This window comes from Lygodium microphyllum, chromosome 8 (assembly GCF_053477565.2).
Source record: "Lygodium microphyllum isolate KBCC chromosome 8, Lygodium_microphyllum_v1.1.10, whole genome shotgun sequence".
Classification (NCBI taxonomy): domain Eukaryota; kingdom Viridiplantae; phylum Streptophyta; class Polypodiopsida; order Schizaeales; family Lygodiaceae; genus Lygodium; species Lygodium microphyllum.
Window position 1 is genome coordinate 107,924,569 of NC_141142.1, and position 12,940 is coordinate 107,937,508.

At 42.2% G+C, this 12,940-nt stretch overlaps 1 non-coding gene across 1 annotated transcript; it reads left to right on the forward strand.

The window, feature by feature from the left end:
• The first annotated feature begins 6,974 nt into the window (after positions 1-6,974).
• On the forward strand, positions 6,975-7,042 carry LOC148032711 (small nucleolar RNA SNORD36). Its single transcript, XR_015691778.1, has one exon. It is a non-coding gene; the product is annotated as a small nucleolar RNA SNORD36 (small nucleolar RNA).
• The last annotated feature ends 5,898 nt before the right edge of the window (positions 7,043-12,940 follow it).

The following is a 12,940-nucleotide window of genomic DNA, read 5'->3' on the forward strand; positions in this document are numbered from 1 at the left end:
AAGTGTGGGGACGCGTCCCTGCGCGTCTACATTGCATACCCTTCTGCATATGCCTCAACTTGTTCATGCATATATGCCATGCCTTGCTTTTACCCTCCTGGGGACCCTTCCCACCCACCCGGTTATGTTCCACCCACCCTTGGGGCTGTTCCCTTGCAGTTTTCCTTCATTCCCTGATTTTGAGGTCCTTCCATGTGAATGCACCCTACGTTCACTTAAATCCAAATCCAACCTCATAGCCCTGTTCCGCTCTTTGAACTGATCATTTTTCCTTTTTACCTACCCCTGTTCCGGTGCACGGTTTTTGAGTTATTAATTTTTGAAGCATTTTATGCCATTTAGCCGATTTTTCTATGTGAACGCACTTTTCTTGCTTCCGAATCATGCTCTGATGTCATAGCCCTGACCAACGCTTGTCCCCTGACATTTTTCCTTTTTATTCCGCATCATTCCGATACATGGTTTGTCCGTTATTAATTTTCCGGTTTTTTAAGACTTTTTCGTGCGTATTTTTGACATTTTTCCATGTGAACCTGCCCTATTTGCATCGGAATTCCAATTTGATTTGACAACCGTGTCCCCTGTGCCTTCCCCTACCTTTTTCCTTTTTCCTCCACCTTCTTTCGACTTCCGGATTTTTACTTATTAATTTTTAAATGAGTTTTCAAGAGTATTTTTGGAGTTTTTCACATGTGAACCCCTCCTATTTCTGCCGGAACTACGGTTTAACGTGATAACCCTGTGCCACTCCTTTCTGTGGACATTTTTCCTTCTTACTGCATGTCATTCCGGTGAATAGTTTGTTCGATATTAATTTCTGATCCCATTTTTGGGTTTGTTTTTTGGGTTTTTCCCATGTGAACGCGTCTTACCTTAGTCGGAATTATGTTTTGACATGATAGGATTGTCGGGCACATCTTTCTGCCTAGTTTTCCTTTTTGCTGCACTTCATTCCGATGCACGGATCTTTCGATATTAATTTTTAAATTGCGTTTTTGATTCGTTTTTTGTGTTTTTTGCACGTGACTGCCCTTTATCCCTCCCGGAACCCCCGTCCCGTATTTTTCTTGTTTCCCCCCTGTCGTCCTGCCCACTTTTCGTTTTTACGATATTTCGTTTTGACGTCCGGATTGGGAGTTATTAATTTTTCTTTCTTTTTACGTTTTTTTCTCGCGCTTGTTTTGCACGTGAACGCGCCCTTTTTCGATTTTACGAATCTCCACGCGCCCCGGTCGTGTCCGCGTAACCCGTACCGTCTTCCTTGCGCCATTTCAATCCCGTCACGGCAAATTTTTTTACCCCGCCCCGCGCACGAGCGCGGGACGGGGGTACGCGCCTTTGTCCCCATCCCATGGCCCCCCCATGGGCCTTCCATCCCTTAACCTCACCAGCCCATCCCATGGCCCCCCCATGGGCCTTCCATCCCTTAACCTCACCTGCCCATCCCATGGCCCCCCCCCCCCCATGGGCACCCACCCTTTCCCCCCCCCTCTTCCCCCCAACTGCCCATCCCTTCCCCAACGGCCCTTCTCTCTCTCCTTCTTTCTCTCTCTTCCTCCTGCGTCCTCTTCCTCCTGCGCCCCCGCCTTCTACTCCCTCCCCCCCACCCCGCCTTCTCTTCCTCCTGCGCCCCCGCCTTCCACTCCTTCCCTCTACCACGCCTTCTGCTCCTCCCACCGCCCCCACCTCCTTCTTCTCCTACCCAGCGCCTCTCCCCCCCACTCCCCCCGTTTGCTTCCCTACCCCGCTGCCGCCCAGGGCCGCCCTCGACAGCGCCTGCCGCCGCGCCTCCTCGCCTTCGACCGCGCCCGCCGCCCTGTGGAACGCGCCGAACGCCACTCTACCTCCTCCGCCGCCCGCGACCTCCCCCTCTACCACCTCCTCCACCGCCTCCTCTCCCTCTGCCACCTCCTCCCACCCTCTCACCTGTCAAGTTAGAAACTAACCTTAGATTAGTAAAAACTAACCTCACTATGATTAATCCCTAACCTAGCTTAAATTTAACTTAACTAGAATTAGGTTAAAATTTAACCACTAACCTAACTAGGGTTAGTCCCCTAACCACTAACCTAACTAGGGTTAGTCCCCTAACCACTAACCTAACCCCTAGTTAGTTTACACCCTACTAACTTAACCATGATTAGTTGACTACCCCCACTAACTAACCCTAGGTTAGTTAGTCTCACCTAGGTTAGATAGAACTTACCTAGACTAACTTAACTAACCTAGCCTGACCCTAGACTAACCTAATTGACTTAGTCTAACCTAGACTAACCCAGACTAACCTAATCAACCTTGACTTACCTGACTAGACTTAGGTAGACTAACCTGACTTATCCCACTAACCTGACTTAATTGACTTATGTTTAACTGACTTATGTGATTAATGTGATTTAGGTGACTTAATTAATCACTACATTAATTTTTCCATTAAAAAATTTCAGAAAAATTTCTAAAAATTCCTTTTGCCTTTTGTCAATTTTTGAACATTTGTCTGCTGGGAATTGCCTACCCTATAATTTTTGAAAATTCCACATTTCCTACATTTAACCCTAAAATTGCCCAAAAATATAGAAAATTCATTTAAACAATTGTAAAAAATTCTAAAAAATTCTAAAAACATTCTAAAAAATTACCCTCACCTCCCTTGCTCATTTTCCATTTATTCAAAAATAAATAATCACAACTAAAAATAAAAATAAATAATTAAAAATAAAAAAACCCACACAAACCAAATTCACACATCTGCTAAGGTGTTGTCCTTGTTGTTTCACCAGTGTTCTTTACTTTTCCTTTACTGGAACTCTTCCGTGCGCATTCCTGCATTACATACACACCCCTTCCAGGTATTTATTTTATGTGCTTTATTTATTTATTTATTTTCCCCCTTAATCACAAATTAATTGTTAAAATGAATCCTTTAATTCACCCACAGTTTCCACGCGCATTCCCGCTAAACACACATTTTTTTTAATTAAAATCAACCAGCCGTTCACTTAGCACGCGCTACGTGCGCTAAAGAGGCACTTTAAATTTTAATTAAAATCAACCAGCCGTCACATGAGCACGCGCTGGCAAAAAAGCGCTCCACATCACCTTAATTTATAATCAATAAATTGCATTTAGAGACCCAGTCGGGAATCGAAGTCCGGGAATCGAATAACTGCACCGTTTAACCTAATAATTGGTAATTTAATTTATAATAAGGAACCGCCGTTTTCTTATTAAGGTTTATCACCTAATAAAAATTCACCTATTTTTAATAATTGATTAAAATCAACCCTTCATTAAATTAATTCCCCCCTCACTGCACTTAATTCCCCTTTTTAATGAAGCGTTTCGTGGGATGGGTTTGCGCAGTTTTTAGAGTTATTTTCCATGGTCCAGTCTTGGTTCTATCACAGATGTCGTATTGATATGTGTCGGATATGGTATGGTTTTGGTTTCCTGTCTTAGTTACGGTTACGGGTACGGTATGCAGTTTTTTTTCTTTTGTTGCCTGATACGGGGTTCAGGGTGTTTGTTTGATACATCGCATGAAGCTTTCGGTCGCATTTGTCTCAAGGTCATGTCAAATTTTTTCTAGGATGTGGTTTGCCTGGGGTTAGTAGGTCGTGTCACGTTTGATTGGTAATTCTCTTATCCTTGGTTTTTTGTCTGGTGGTTTGCAGGCATTCTCCTTGATTGTCTGTGTTTGTGGTGTGTGTGTAACCATCTGAATGGCGCCTTCTCATGCTCCTCCCCCTATCCAGTACGTCCCATTAGTTAGTAGGGATTACTCGTCCCTACTTACTTTTGAGCCTCTCACGAAGGCCGGACTTGCTGCTTTTGTGGCCACTCCTTTTCCATTATTTCCGGAGGATCCGTCCTTATGTGATGAGTTCCTGGCCTCTTACAGCAAGAAGACAGGCGTAGTCCAAGGCATGTCTATGACATTGACGTCTCGAGGCTTAGGGAAGGCTTTGTCTTTACCCTTCAAAGGAGAACCTTTTGTGACCACTCGTCAGCTCTTCTCTAATGAAGAGATTCTCAAGCTGTTGCAGAAGCAGACAAGGGAAGTCCTTGATGTTAAGAAAGTGATAAACTCTTCAGGAGTTTCGTTTTCTATGATTACTGATCCTGTATGGAAGACGATGTGTCAGTTCCTTCAGGACAGGTTCATGCCTGCCAAAACGCCATCCCATTATTTATCCAAAGAGCTTTTCACAGCTTCCAGGATGGTGCTGAAAGGAGTGGCTATTGATTGGAGCACATACCTCCTTACTAAAATGGATCAGCATTTTGTTAAAGTCACCAGGGGGAATGTTACCAATGTTACCTACGGATCATATTTGTCTGCCTTCTTGACCTATTCAGGTTTACAGAAGACTGTGCCTCCACCTCCTCCATCAGATCCAGTACCTCCTCCTCCACCTTCAGAAGAGTCAGCACCTATTGACATTGAGGATGATGATTCTCCGCCTCCCCTGGTCATACAGCGCAAACGCTTGAAGAGGGTAGCGGATAAAGCCCCTGTTGTACTTCCCTCAGTGTCTATCCCTGCTACTTCTGGCAGTGAACTCCCTGGGTATCTCACTTGCAATAACCTGTTCAGAGCACATAGAGAAGGATCCTTGGAGATCTCAGTTCCCTCCCTGAACAGTCTCGTCTCAGGAGATGCCATTCCTTTCCTCTGCAAGGATATTCAAAGTTCCATTGAGTTGTCAGTGACAGCCTGTGTTCAACAGCTGTACGCATCTTTCTATGAAGAGCTCATGCAGTCTAAAGATCAGTTGCATAAGGCAACATCTGAGTTAGCTTCTGCTAAGGATACCCTAGCAGATCTATTTAAGCAAATGGAACAGCAAACCCAACTGGTTGCCATTCAAAGTGATGAGATTTCTTCATTGAAGACCCAGTTACTCGAGGCTCAGTCACAGGTTACTAGCCTTTCAGCAGAGAAGGAGAGGATGTCCAGCGAAGCGAAAGAATTCCAAGTTCTTTTAGATAATAAGCTTTCAGCTTTATAGACTGCTAATGACACAGTGGCCAACCAAGCCTCCCAAATCCAGCAGTTGCAAGATCAACTTGCAAAGTCCCGCTCTGTTCCTCCAAGCCCTCCTGTTTCATTAATTCCTTCTCTTTCACAGCAGGACTTGGCTGCCCTACAGAGACAGGCTACTTTGTGCCCTCTATTCCAAGACAAAGTGGAAAGATTGCAGTCCCGAATGGACTTGTTATGGTCTACCTTTGAGCAGTTTCAGGACTTTGTCTTACCAGACCATTCTTTCTTTGTCCACTACCACTTGCAGAAGTTGGTCTTCTATATGAAGCTTTCCACGATGGATTTACCTTTTCCAGAGGATGGCTGGAGTGGGGCTTGGTCTGCTGAGTTATTGACAGAGGTAGTCAGAATGGTCTTTGAAGATTCTGTCACGCCAGACACCATGTTGATGTCATACATGTATCTCCGAGGAGATTTGTTAATTCCAGATGAGGTAGATATGGCATGGTATGTGGGGGATGTGGTCTTACAGGCTGTTCTATATGTCAATCATTTGGAGTTGCGCATAGCTGATATGTTTCAAAGTTATTCCTCCAAAGTGGCTGATTGTCAGGATAAGTCGTGGCATCCCATGATTGATTCGGTGGTCCTCAATCAAAGACAAAACACAGCTCCTACCTTTAACCAGAGTACTAACCAACTGAGGATGGATCTCTTAACCTATCTTTCCAAACATAATCCATTTGATGCTACCTTCTTTGATGCCTATCATAGACGATCTCTCTTGGGACCTTCTGTTCCTACCCTCCTCTATTACCAACAATTGGCTCACCGCTATGCTATATATATTTCCCTTTGTCAAACAAATTCCACAGTAATTTTACCCCTTCTTTTCCAACCTTCCAATTTCCCTCAAATTCCTATTTTCACTTACTGTTCCTTTATTGAGGATAGGGTATTTTCCCCTTCTCCACCCTGTCCTTCACCCCTCATTAATGTACCCTCTACATTTCCTATTTATCAGTTAACACCGTTTCTTAGTGATTCCTTCCAAATTTCTGCCACTCCTTCTTTAACCTTTTCTTCCTTTTATGATTTTTCCTATCCTTCCCTACATCCACTTTCTCTTATTCCACTACCCTCTCCTAACACTTCCATATCTCAACCACCTCAGTTGGTTAGTGACTGTGCCGGTTTTGATACTCAGATTTCCAGAAGAAGGGGATGGAGTTCGGATGATTGCCTTACAGGACCGCAGATTAATTGGCCAGTAATTCCAGGCGAATGGACAGCTTCAAGTCAAGCTTATCAAAACTATGTTCATTTTGCCCAACAATATTCACAGTCTGCAGATCCCTCAGTGAGATTAACTGCTCACTTTGCTTGGTACCTGGCGTATATGCATAGGCACTCTCATACTGATTCAAAGCCTATTCCAAAGTTGTGCATGAATGTCAATGTTAGCATTGATTCCCAACAGTTGGAGATACTGTATTTTCATGCCCTCTGTTTGCCTAGCAGATACTTGGTCCTGTTGGAAAGGATGTGATGTCTCCAATTTTTCCAAAATCCTCCTAAAAACTTTGTAGATGAATCCTTATCTATGGATCGATTCCGACAACATCAATCTTTTAAGAGGGATCATCTTCATTGATGCCTTTCCAATGTATGGTGGCAGCTTTTAATGCCAAACTCTTATTTTTGAAGAAGTCATTCAGATGGTTGTGTTGTGTATTAGTGTTTGTGTTGTGAGTTCATTTATGTCAAACGAACGTGGTGGTTTCCTATTGGATTTTGTGTACGAGCTATGTTTTGGAGATTTGTAGAGATGGGGTCGTGGTTGGAGAGTTGAAGCTGATGCAGATGACGAAGAAGCAAACTTTTATATCCTTTATAAATTTGTGGTGATTTTTTAGTTTGATAAGAGGTGTTAATTTCACAAGAGTTTTCCTTTCTTTGTATTTTTATATCAGAAACAGGTTATAAGATGGGGTCATGGTGGATGAATTCTTTTTGAAAAGATATTGAAGATCAAAGTTGAGCTTTTCTATGAACTTGTATTCCCTTTTTCCTGGGTCGCGAGGACGCTTCCTTATTAAGTGTGGGGATATGTTGAGTGTTGAAATGACTTGTTTTTTGGCTGATTTTTGTTGTTTTTGAGAGCTGAATGGTTGATTTTATGGGATGATTGGTTGATTTGGAAGTGGTTTGAGAGTGTTTTAGATGATATTGATTGTGTTTTGGAAGTTCATGATGTTTGTTGATGGTTCTGTGATGTTCTGATAGGTGCTGATAGGTTCTGTATACCTTCTGTTTTGTTCTGTTTTGGTCTGTTTTGTTCTGATTGTCTTCTGTAAGGAGGGATGGAGTATTGATTGATGAAGAATGAGATATTGTGAAAGCTTAGTGAATGGTTTGTGAGAGTTTGAAATGGGTTGAGAATGAGTGATGTGGTTTTGATGACCTTCTGTAACCTTCTGTAGGTCTTCTGTAGAGCTTCTGCTTCTGTTCTGTCTCTGTTCTGTTCTGTACTGTAGCTGTTCTGGTACTGTTCTGTAGACTGTTCTGTATGCTTCTGTAAGTGTTCTGTGGAATGTATGTGTGACTTTGGGGAAAGTTTTCTAGCCTTGGAAAGAGGTGAATACAAGTGCAAAAGAGCTGAAAGAAGTGGAAAAAGTAGCTGCTGAAGACTCAAGAGAAGACTAGAGTGAAGTGACAGTAGTGAGCTGTGAAGAGACATTGTAGTGGCTCTGGTGACCCTTCATATCAGACATACCTCTTGGGAGGGGTATCCACGACCTAAGAGTGATTATTGAGTGTAATTTTAGAGAGATTGTAGTGAGGATATGATGTATTATTGATGGAGAGAGAGAGAGAGAGAGTCAGAGATAGCCAATTCTACTCAAACAGAGTGATTGTATAAGAGAGATTGAGAGAGAAGACTATGAAGATATTGAAGATGAATACTATGTGATGTATTTCCATTCAAAGATGGTGTATTCCTTTGCTTTCTTTGTTCTATTGATGGATTTTGTGAAGATGTTGAAGAATATGGTTGATTCTATTAAAATCCGTGGGAGATTTACATGATGTTGCATGAAGATTTGTTGTGCCTGGTGTTCTTTTCTTCATTGTGATCATATGAAACATGATAAACAAGCTTGTTGATGTTACAAGATAGATTTTCTTGCAAGAGAATTCCCTTTTCCTTGGTGTTCCTCTCGAGGCTCCATGTTTCCACCATATACAAGAATTGGGTTGTAAAGTATGGGACAACACTATAAGCTTGCTTAGAATTTGACCCATATCCCAATCCAACAAAATATATCTTGTGCACAAAGAGAAGAGTAGCACTCTCCCTAGAAAGTGGATGCATGCAAGGTTTTTAATTACAAGTATAAAAGTTCATGGAGGACCACAACACATCACTTCAACTTCTAAATCAATCCTTCCATCATCCTTTTGAACCTTGCAATCCATCCTCTCTAGCTCTTTAAGTTCCACCCAACAAGAAAAGTACTAACAACTACAAGACCTACAATCCTCAATGGCCTTGATAACTAGTCAACCAAGAGTAAGGCCAATTGCATTCCTCGTATGTGACAACATTAATCTTCAAAGAAGTAACATGTTTATCTTTAGAGATATTTAAGGTCTCAATGTCTCTTAAATAGTATCTCTAATCATCTTTCACATTCCTTACCAATCAATTATATGTTATAGTCTATTGTGAACTAATTGTGGCACACAAAGAGTAGTCATTGTAAAATTTGAGCACTAGGCTCACTCAATTTCTAGTTGATTATATTTTACAGTCTATAAAATTTGAGCATAGGACTCACTCCCATGCACTTTTTTTGTACCTATAGGTAGATTTTCAGCGTGCCTAGGCACACTAGATAACTTGAAAGCTAAGTATAAAATTATCGTGCATGTATTTCAATATCCCTTGGGTAAATTGTGAAGGCCTAGTCTAGAAGGATGGGTATTATAAATGAACAAGAGGGAAGGATCCATTACAAGCAGAAAGGGGTAGACGATGTCCAACCCTAAGTGAGACCCTAATGTATACAGTTCGTAAAGATGAATAGAGAGCTTGTTCTTGTGTGTGCAAATAATTGAGACTTGCTACTTCTCCGTCTTTCTACTTTCTTCACCATAGCTTGAGAGTGTGGAAGAGGGAATGAGTGAGGCACTCAATGATGAGAAACTACTCAATATTATGATGATTATTATTTTCTTCCCATCTTGCTATTCAAATAGTGAGAAGGTTGGAGCATGAGAGTGTGCAAGGGAGAGTGAGAGAGGTTGAGTGTGAGGGATCAGTTAGGAGAAGCTCCACCATTCTTAGTCCTTCTCCTCCTCCTCCTCCTCCCCTATTCTCATCTTAGATTTTGAGTAGAGGCCGTAGGCCATAGAGAAATTGGAGGGAGTGATGATTGATTGAGGGGAGATACACTTGAATCATGGAGCTTATTGGAAAAACATATAGCGGATTGGACATCAATGAGTGCGAAGGACTTCAATAATGCTCAATACATTCATTCTTGAATCATTTTGCTTTTTTCTTTTCAAGGGATTGAGAGGAGAGAACTAGTTGATTTAGAGTAAGAGTATAAGCTGATTAGGTGAGTGATAACTTAAGCAAGAGAGAGAGGAAGCACATGAAAGAATTTGTGTATGTTCAAGTCTGATTGTTGAGCTCCTTGTAGAGCCTAATATTTCTCTTTAGTAAGGTGTCAGATGATCTATATTAATGTGGGATATGAAAAAATCATATCTAGGGGTCGAGCTTGGCTCTTTAAGTACACTTCCCCTTCATGCATATATCTTATCTACTTCTTAGGTGCTCTATATTAATGTGGGATATGAAAGAGTAAGTCATCTCTAGGGATCAAGCTTGGCTCTTCAAGTACACTTGCCCTTCATGCATATATCTTATCTGCTTCTCACTTCCCACTTAGGGTAAGCATGTGAGTAGCAAGTTAGCCATCCCCAAAAGGACAATCAATGCATTACCTAAAAGGAGATTACTTCTAATCTTGCATTATTTTGCTTCCTTGAGTGAGGAGCAAATGACATTGCAATATTATTTCTAGTGATTGGTTCTTTCATTGATCTCCTTCTTACACCATATATTAACCTTCGTCTGGCACACTCAATAGGGCCTCCTTCATTGGATGCTTTGAATGGTTGATTACTTAGTAAGGATCTCATGAGTAGGCAAGAAAATTTTTATAGTCTAGGCAATGTACAACCACTCAATAAGTATTTGCAGCAAAAGACCATCAAAAAGTTAGTAGTACATTTGCTAGCATCCTTACCCTAGTCTCATCTGTTTGAATGTGATGCCATCTATGGTAGCTTACTAGAGACCCTCATACAATCCTCAAAATCCACTAGCTCATCCCTAGGAATCCAATCCTGACACATGGTGGCACCCTTCCCCCTTGCATGCATGTAGGGCATAGGAGGGGGAGAGAGAGCTAGGTTGCTTGATGGGGGGAGGAGCTACTGCTAGGGAAGAGAGTAACTAGGATCCATGGGGGAGGAGGGATGGAGTTGGACTATGCTACCGCCACTCGAATAGGAGGCCAAGACATCGAAGAGCTAGAATGATCTATCAAGACTAAACAAGAACCATTAACACCCAAAAACAGGTTGAGCTAGAAGCAGCAAGCAAGGAATGCTTCAAGGAAATGGTGTCCCTATCCATCTAGCCCATACACTAGAGGTATGCTATTTATTCTACTTGTGGTGAATTTTTTTATTTAATGGGCCAACCTCTGGCTAAGAATGAGTTCAATTGTTGGTTTTCCACTATATGCCACGAGAGAGCCTTCATGTAGTAGTTAAAGTTAGTTGTTGGTAGGGGGCTTCTACTACACGGTGATGATTAGCTCCACCGTTGAAAGGGATTAGGTGCTTGGATGCATAGTTAGATTTAAAGGTAATCTTGTCCTAGCCATGCCTTGGTCTCCCTCTTTCTCACCAAGTAATGTTCTCCAATACAAGTGTCTAGTTTGGGTTACTCTAGTGGATCTAGCAATTTGGTTGGATGACGAGGACCACAATTACAACTACATTGGTTTGTGTCCTCTATCTGCCCACCAACATCTCAAGCTATGGCACCCTCAAACTGAAGAGAAAGGTTTTCATTTTGTGGGACCATTGGAGATAGCCACATGACTACTTGGAGCTCCAAGACTAGAGCAGGTTCGAGGGGTGGTGGTTCAGATTAGGTTTTGGTAACTTTCCTAATGCATGTCAAGCAATGCAACCACTTTGCCAAGGATTTCCCCTCAAAGCTCAACAAGTCACACCCAAGAAATGACCAGACCAATAAGCCCTTAGAGTTGCTCAACCCAAGACCAAAAGAACCTTGTGCATGGACAAAGAAGAGCATAGAAGAAAGGATGAGCCAATTGTTTCTCGGGCCCAACATAAGCCACCCAAACCCCCTATGCCAACAAACATGAAGGAGAACAAAGGCAAATATAAGGAAAATATCAACACGAAGGGATGGAAGACCAAGTCTCACAAAGTTGGCAAGGTATTGCTCAAGCACTTGATGAGAACTCCACTAGTGGACCACAATTACTATGTGCCACTGGGGAATGAGGTAGAATTGGTGGCTAAACCATCACACTAAAGGAATGAAGAAGTTCATAGCAATATCATGGAATATCTACAACCTATGTTCGATAGGAGGAAAGAGGTGTTAGGTCCTTGAGGTGCAGGATACTAGACATCTTGATGCTCCAAGAGATTAAGGATGGGGAGCAAGAGGCTTTGAACATTATGTGTCTCGGCTATGTATCATTCTCAAAGAATTATATATGGGGGAGAGGAGGCTCCATGATGCTACTCAATGAGCAATTAAATCCCTAAGTTTTCTTAGGCAAATAAGGATGGCTCCTTGAACACAACAAAGGCTAACATGTACGAGGACAAACTCTTGCTAGTTTTAGTGTACACAACCAACTCATCAGGAGAGAGAAGCACCTAGTGGGAATGGCTTACATGTAAGAGTTATGGGGCCCCATGCTGCTCATAGGATATTAGAACATGACCGTAGAGGAAAATGGCATGTATCACGGTAAGGGAGTCATGTTGGCAGAGGAATGAAAGAAGTGGGAAGCCATGCAGAGCTGCATGAGTTGGTTGACATGACCAATGCCTATGAAAAAGGTGGAAAGCTCTTCACATGGCACAATCACCATTGGTGGAGAGCAACATGATGGTGCTTAACCTCAGACTCTCACTTTAACATAGTCACTAAGGTCTTGTCCTCTGACCATTGTCTCATTCAATTCTCTTTTTAGAGCATGCCAACAATGTGGGATCAATTGAAGCGCCCCCCCCCCCCCCCCCCACTCTTTAAAATGAATACATCCTTCCTAGACTCTCCACCCTTTATTATGAGACTCAAACACGTGTGGAATGAGGCTAAAAGGCACTCCTCTGATCCATTTGATGCATGGCTAAACTGCAACGTAGTTGTCAAGCTGACTAAGAAGCATGGCATAGGCAACAAGGGGCTACTATGGATTGTGCTTCTAGAGTTAGGAATAGTTTGCTTTCTACTCTCTCTATTGCTTCTAATGATAATATTCAGTGCTAGCTCTTACAGGAAGTAAAGCTTTTCCTTAAGTTATAGGAAGACCATTGGGTGTAATGTGTGAAGAATCAACTGAAGATGAAGTGGGAGATGGAAGGAGATGCACTACTGGCCTTCTACTTCAATGAGCTTAAAAAGAAGGGCAAGAAGGAATGGATCTCTTCTATTAAATACCCTTGAGGCAATAAGATAGTGGATTAGGAGGAGATCTTGGAAGTCTTTAGGCATCACATGTCCTCGATAGTTGGGACCCCTCATGAGAATCCATGGGGGTATGATAAAAGGATTGTTGAATTCTTCAATGGATACTCTCTTCTACTATCCGTGAGACCTAC